The 6,775-nt window shown below is 49.3% G+C and overlaps 1 pseudogene; it reads right to left on the bottom strand.

Moving 5' to 3' along the window:
- Positions 1–2,034: 2,034 nt before the first annotated feature.
- LOC119333345 overlaps positions 2,035–6,775 on the bottom strand; it is a 26,671-nt pseudogene continuing 21,930 nt past the window's right edge.

Genomic DNA, 6,775 nt, shown 5'->3' with positions numbered 1-6,775 from the left:
AGAGAGAGAGAGAGAAAGAGCGATGCATTAAATCATGTATGGAAACTTGTTCAAAATTGTATATGGTCATCCGATGATATTGAATATATATTGTATATTCCTCTTGAATTCTTTTTGGTTCTAATTTCAAATTTATTTGAAATTGTACATTCATATGCATGTATGTAGTACCGTAGAATATATGAAACTCCTTCAAAATTAAAATAAAGCACAAAAGAAATAAAACAATACAAATTAAATAGAAAACAGGTTTAGGGGGGGGGGGCTAAAACCCTAAACCTGTGGCGGCCTTTAGTCGCGGTTGGCCAGAAGAACCGCGACTAAAGGTCCTCCGCCCCGACGGCCGCCTGGCGCCCACGTGGACGGGCCGTTAGTCGCGGTTCTTAAGCAGCCGCGACTAAAGGTGGGGGGCTTTAGTCGCGCTTATTTGGTCGCGGTTGCGCAACCGCGACTAATGGCAGTTGCGAACCGCGACCAAAGGCCTTTTTTCCACCAGTGAGGCAGCCCACACGGGCTGTGTGTGGGCAGACATTAGAATTGCCCACACGTGTAGGCGCGGCTACTTCGTGCCACACGCCCAACAAATACTACTCATCACCACCTCGCGTGTGTGGCACGAAGCAAAAATGCCCACACGTCCTGGCGCAACTACGTTAGGTATCCCGCGGGATGACAATTTAGTTGCCATCCCGGTTGGTAGATGTTGTTATCCGGGATAGCAAGTGTAGTTGTAAAAGCATGGCAACTCTATCTGTTTTGGTTAATTATAATTGCCATGTCTAATTTCTGGTAGTTGTCGCGTGTAATCAAACCGTAGTTGCTGTGTGATTAACTACTTGCCACATATAGTCAAACAGTAGTTGCCATGTGTGTTTACCTAGTTGCCATGTGTGGTCCAACCATAGTTGCCATGTATTGTTAATCACAGTTGCCATGTGTGTTTATCTGATTGCCACGTACGCGCAACTGCAGTTGCCGTCTAGCAAAGAATCACAGTTGCCATGTGTATTTACCTAGTTGCCACGTTCGCGTAACTGCAGTTGCCATCCACAACGTAGAAGTGTCGTGTGGGCGAAAAGCAGTTCGCCCACACGCGGATGAACTAGGTGGTGGCTGTGTGGGCAGAAACTAGTTCGCCCACACAGCGCAGCTGGCAAACAGCGTGGTGCGGGCGTGTGGGCAAACTCTTCAATGCCCACACACCAGCCCCGTCCTACGTGCCACATTAAATCCACTTTTTCGTGTCAAGATTCGTGCAAAAGACAGTGAACGACGATCCAGGCGTGTGAGCGAGTTGGGAAACACCCACACGTATGGGCGTTAGTGTTTCCGAAGATTAACTGCCACAATACATGATTATACATATGAATGGGTCCTACTTAAACACAGTTTGCAAAAAAAATGTGAACGGTGGATGGTTCACCGGTAGCTCCCGATAGCTCCCAGCACCGGTAAAAAAAGCTTTCTAGGCCGAGAGCGGTGTGGACACCTTCGGCGTGGCGACAACTAAGGTTGGGAACAGGAGATCGTTCAGTATAATTTTCAGTGGGTTTTGACAGTTTCTTCATGAATCTAAGTGATCCTACAACCGAAAAACATATACACAAGTAACACATGCCCCTTTCACAACAGTAACCACCAGACCTATACTTATAGTTTCTTTCTATGCTGCATTGGTCGAGTATTTCTGACCCAAGGACATTTCATCCTACGAAAACAGTGTTGCTAATTCCAATAGGAATTGGAGCTCAGCACATAAAACAGTGTTAAGACACCACCAAGGCACAAGTAATTAGATCAAACGGGACTCTCAAACCTCAACCTCATCATCATCATCAAACATAAAAATTATGCCAGCTCAGGAAGAACAGCTGACCTAAACCAAACTTCAACCTGGAGAACGTCATGCTCAGCAGAGAATAAAATTTGGGTGCATATTTTTCTAACAAGTTCACATGAACTACTACTTGCCAGCTACTCCTTTACATAATAGACTACAGCACACACTCGCTAATGATAAGTTGATAACTAAGATCACGATTGCCTGTTCTTGGCAAACCGCTGCAATGCTTTCGGCAGCTCGGTCTCATCGCCGATCCGCTGTTTCTTATCCGGGTGCCCACTGCCTTCCTTGTGTTGATCCAACAAAGGCCTCTTGGCTCTGAGAACCTCCTCCTCCTCCTTCTTGGCCCGCCTGCTCGGCTTACTCCTACCCTTGGTCTTCTTCTTGACCCTAATGTTCTTGGCGGCCTCGACGGCACCTTCAATCTCGTCCTTGATCTCTTTCTTGGTTTTCTTCTCTTTCTTCTTCAGTTGTCTTACGGTGGCTATCACATTCGGATCAAGCATGATGGTCTCTGGTTGGAGCTTGTCAAGAAGGGACCGCACCTCCTTCTCCCGCCTTTGCTTGCCGGTCTCCATGGGGTTGTCAACAAAGGTATCGAAGTATGGCTCGCCTGATCCAGGAACTGTTGGGTTTAGTCCCACATCGGTTGTGGGGGGAGAAATAACACGACTTATAAGGGCGGGGTGTCCCCTCCTAACAGGCTAGTCTTTTGGGGGGAGAGGGCCCAAGGCCTGTCATAAGTCGGTGTTGCTCTCCGGTTGGGTCTGGTTGACGCATGTGGGTCGGAAACGCTGGTGATAGCGGACCCGGGATTGCGTAACAGGAACGAGCATGGAGGAAAATCCCATGGAGTGCCCGATCCCACAGATGTCCTCGTAAGGGCGGAACAAAACCTTGCGTGACAAGGGGTTTCACACTGGTTGGCTTCCACATTGTGAGTTCCCCACCAGCATGTCCAAGGCCAATGACGGCATTGCAGGGATTTACCCGCATCACGTCCGTACATCCAAGACGTGTGCTGTAGTTTGCAATCATCTCACCAGTGCTCATATCTTGGTAGTGGAGCTGCCCGAAGCTGTTTATCGATGCCAAGAGTAAGTGTTTATCCAGAAACTGAAGTTTCAGCGATTTGCCATGTTCCTGTGAAACGGAAGAGTGATCACTGTTAGACTCCCAAAAGAAGTATTTTGGAGATAGCACGTCTTTCGTGGAGATGCATTGGGTACAAATTCGATGATTGACTGATAGCTATGACGGTGTCGCTGCACTAGTGTTATCATGCTTACGAAACAGAAGCACTGTCCAAAGTAATTCCTTGCGACAATTTTTTTGCAGTACTCAACTGTTTAGTATGTACCAATAAGTTCCTTTTGGAAAGCCCTATGTGAAAAAAGCATCACATTCATCAACAAAGGAACATTCAATTCGGATATTTGCATGCCCGGTATTTTGCCACCACTAAGCTTTCAGTTGTCAAAAATGCATCTGAATATCGCACTGACATGCAGATGCATATCAATATGTGGTCTGGGCACTAGTTATTAGTTTTCCAACTACAAAAAAGGGAGGTCATGTATTCCCATTAGCTGATCTAAGAACAAATCACTGAATGTACCTAACATAAGAGTTATTATTAATCACTAGTTCTGTAGAGATCATACAAAGGCTCCTATTCCCGGATTTACTATATATACAACCACTTCTTCAAAATCATCAAAAACCAGGGCAAAGTTACCAAGAACATAGAGGCATTTAAATCATGATTACCTTCAGACAGTGAATTTCTGTGCCATGACGATTATATATGTACGGATACCTGTTTGAACAATATTCTTGTGAGGAACTATAAAAAATCTATAGAAATCATTAGCATAATCAGCCCTTCACAGCTTGTAAGCACCATTTGCACATAGAGTATTAATACACGATTTAAGAAACTAACAGTTCCAGAGTCCAGATCAACAACCCATTCTCGAATATTGAAGTCAGAAGGCAACCCTAAGCTGTACCTAGCCCACATATTTATGCACTAACAGTTCAAGAAACTGCCAAAAATTAGTCTTGTTCACAGATGCCATTTTATGATGATCCCACTCATGGGAAATCGTACAGGGAAACGGTGTAGTGAATCATGTTGAAATGTTGCGTCATTCTGTAGCCTGATTGATCCACATATCAAACATATTCTGACAACGGTTCTTATTTTGGTGAGCATGGGTTTGTCCATCCTTTCTTTACATCATCAAGCTGTAGGGGTCATCTTATTACATCCTTTTTAGCACATAGAACATGTTGATATACTTCATGAGAAATGGAAATATGTCGCAAAGCTTGAGTACAGTCAATAAATTACTTTTTCTGGGCGACTGCAAAGAGTTGCTCGTTCTGTAAAAATGCCACGTCGTGCACAGTTTCCTTCACCTATAAAAAGATAAGATCAGAGAAGTACAATACATATATGAGGTGCAACAAGAAATAATGTTGGAGATGTCTACAGTCAGTGATTATAAAAACCAGGGGCTGATGTCGGAGAAAAGCGGGGAACAATTTTAGAATGGAGTGTGGATTTTTGTACCCACATACCAGTGTACCCTCTATCTAGACCATTCAGTTTGTGTCAAAATTCGTGGTATCCTTATATAGAAATTTCTCCTTTTTTACGAGGGACAAACAATGCGAAGGGGTCAGGTCCGCTTTCTTTCATCAAGGTTCAAAAGATGCTACTAGGCGCTGCTTACACGCTCCTTTATGGACTAAAACATAGGGACAGGGGACATCATTTTGCAGACTTACACGCTGCAACGACCTGTACATTCTCTGCAGACACCCTCTGTGACATCCGGATAATTAAGCTACAGTGATCCCCTGCTAATGATGCCACGTCACCTCGGTTACTGTTGATAAACCCTAGATAATTCAAAACCGAAACAAATTCAAAATTTAATTACAGAAAAACAATAAAAGTTTTCAAACATTAAAATAAAAATGTTCGGTTTGTACTAAATATTACATAGATAATTACGGTGTAGAAGATACAGTTTTATAAAATGCATAAATATTCTAAATTGAATTAAAACAGAAAAGAAAGAAATGATAAAAGAAAACAGAAAACAAACAAACAAACAAACGAAGGGGGAAAAAAGAACCCCCCCGGGCCAGCCGACCCAACTGGCCGGCCCATTCGGCCACCGGCCCAACTGGGCAAAGGCCCAACCGGCCACTCCCCCGCACTCCCTATAACCCCACCCCGACCAGAAACCCTAACCTCCCAGTCACCCAATTCCCCCACGACGCGCCCCCTCTCCCCCCCGATCCAGATCGGATCGGGGCACGACCCCGCCGCCTCGTCAACACCCGCCCTTGCCTGACGCTCCCCGGATCCCGTCGCCGGAACCACGCCGCTTGCCTCTCCGTCGTCGACACGTCCCCGTCCTCCTCCCCGCCGGCCTGCCTCCCCATCGCGCGTCGTCCCCGTCGACCTCCCCGAGCCCCGCTGCCTTGACCCTACGAATCCGCGGTGAGGCCCCCGGCCTCTCTTCCTCGTTGCTCCTCGCACCGTCCCGCAGTCGTGCACGCGCCGCCCGGTGCTCGTGCTCGCGGTGAGCACGCGCGCACCCGCGCGCCAGCCTCGCTTCGCTGGCGATGCCGTCCAGACGCTGCACGCCTCCCCGCGCCGCTACCCCACTGCTGCGCGCCTGACGCTGCAACAACCTGTACATTCTCTGCAGACACCCTCTGTGACACCCGGATAATTAAGCTACAGTGATCCCCCGCTAATGATGCCACGTCACCTCGGTTACTGTTGATAAACCCTAGATAATTCAAAACCGAAACAAATTCAAAATTTAATTACAGGAAAACAATAAAAGTTTTCAAACATTAAAATAAAAATGTTCGGTTTGTACTAAATATTACATAGATAATTATGGTGTAGAAGATACAGTTTTATAAAATGCATAAATATTTTAAATTGAATTAAAACAGAAAAGAAAGAAATAATAAAAGAAAACAGAAAACAAACAAACAAACAAACAAACAAACAAAGGGGGGAAAAAGAACCCCCCCGGGCCAGCCGACCCAACTGGCCGGCCCATTCGGCCACCGGCCCAACTGGGCAAAGGCCCAACCGGCCACTCCCCCACACTCCCCATAACCCCACCCCGACCAGAAACCCTAACCTCCCAATCACCCAATTCCCCCACGACGCGCCCCCTCTGCCCCCCGATCCAGATCGGATCGGGGCACGACCCCGCCGCCTCGTCAACACCCGCCCTCGCCTGACGCTCCCCGGATCCTGTCACCGGAACCACGCCGCTTGCCTCTCCGTCGTCGACACGTCCCCGTCCTCCTCCCCGCCGGCCTGCCTCCCCATCGCGCGTCGTCCCCGTCGACCTCCCCGAGCCCCGCTGCCTTGACCCTACGAATCCGCGGTGAGGCCCCCGGCCTCTCTTCCTCGTTGCTCCTCGCACCGTCCCGCAGTCGTGCACGCGCCGCCTGGTGCTCGTGCTCGCGGTGAGCACGCGCGCACCCGCGCGCCAGCCTCGCTTCGCTGGCGATGCCGTCCAGACGCTGCACGCCTCCCCGCGCCGCTACCCCACTGCTGCGCGCCTGCTCCACTCCCGTCTGCAGCGCCGCCGCGCTTGGAGCTCCGCTCCCTGGCCCCTGCCCGCTACACTCGCGTCTACCTGCCGCTACTGCGCCCCCCGTGCTGTGCGCTGCTGTTGCCGCTGCCGCGGCCACTACAGCCGGCGCCCCGCCCCGCTCCCTCACTCACTACGCGCCTTGGCCGCGCTGGCTTCGCCCAGCCGTGCCCGCGCTAGGCTAGCGCGCCCCAGCCGCCTGCCTCGGTCGCGGCCACCTCCACGGTTGCCGGCGCCAGCCCGCAAGCCCCCCCTTTTCGCCTGCTGCCCCGTAGCGCCCTGCCGAGCG

The sequence above is a fragment of the Triticum dicoccoides genome, chromosome 1A, assembly GCF_002162155.2.
Source record: "Triticum dicoccoides isolate Atlit2015 ecotype Zavitan chromosome 1A, WEW_v2.0, whole genome shotgun sequence".
In the NCBI taxonomy this organism is placed as follows: Eukaryota; Viridiplantae; Streptophyta; class Magnoliopsida; order Poales; family Poaceae; genus Triticum; species Triticum dicoccoides.
The sequence above is the reverse complement of the archived record's forward strand: the minus strand, read 5'-3'. Positions and strand labels throughout refer to the sequence as shown.